A 1,052-nucleotide genomic window follows, 5' to 3' on the forward strand; every position below is an offset into this window, starting at 1 on the left:
TACCGGACCGGGACCAGCAACGGGATCGCAACCCTCGGTGTCGCGCCCATACCTCGCTCAGCCAGTGAGCGGGAACCGGTCTGTATGTGGGATCCGAACCCTCGGCGGGAGCACCACCGCACTCCCAAGTGGCGCACTGTAGCAGTGCGCCACCGGGCCTGCCCCAAAGTCTGTAGACAATTTTTTTTTTTAACTTTTTAAATTTTTTTTTTTTGGGGGGTGGTAGCTGGCCAGTGCAAGGATCTGAACCTGGGACCTTAGTGTTACAAAGCTGCACTCTAACTAGCTGAGCTAACTGGGAAGCCAGGGTCTTGTCTTGTAACCCTTCTAACTTTTGTAACTTTTTCTTAATGTCTTTACTGGATTGATCAATGAAGATGACTGTTACTGTAGCCTTATGCTCTTCACTGCTAGGGTTATAGGGAGTAAACTGACGGAATGCCTCCATGAGTCTCTCTAGAAATGCTGATGGAGACTCATTGGGCCCCTGGGTTACTTTCCTTATCTTAGCCAAATTGGTGGGGCATTTAGCTGCCCCACAGAGACCTGCCATTAGAGCCTGGCAATAAACCTTCAGGTGCTCCCTACCTTCTGCTGAGTTGAAATCCCAGTTAGGTCGGGCCAATGGGAATCCTGCATCAGTGACATCAGGGAGGAGAGTGGGTCTCCCGTCAGGTCCTGGAACATTCTTACGGCTTTCCAGGAGGATTCGTTGCCTTTTTTCAGTGGTAAACAGGACCTGGAGGAGCTGCTGACAATCATCCCAAGTGGGCTGATGGGTGAAAAGGAGGGATTCTACAAGGTTAGTGAGTCCCTGGGGGTTTTCAGAAAAAGGAGGATTCTGAGATTTCCAATTATAAAGATCAGAGGAAGGGAAAGGCCAATACTGCAGGGGCTGGTTGCCTTCCTCGTCAGGGGGGCCATACGCCCTAAGAGGGAAAGTGGGGACAGCATCTGGAGAGCCTGCATGCCGGCTGCGAGTTCCTTGTGCTGGTCCAGAACTTTGCATTTCAGCTGGCGGGGCTGATGGCTGTGTGGCTGTGGACGAAGAG

The sequence above is a fragment of the Galeopterus variegatus genome, unplaced genomic scaffold (genome assembly GCF_000696425.1).
Source record: "Galeopterus variegatus unplaced genomic scaffold, G_variegatus-3.0.2 Scaffold9129, whole genome shotgun sequence".
Classification (NCBI taxonomy): domain Eukaryota; kingdom Metazoa; phylum Chordata; class Mammalia; order Dermoptera; family Cynocephalidae; genus Galeopterus; species Galeopterus variegatus.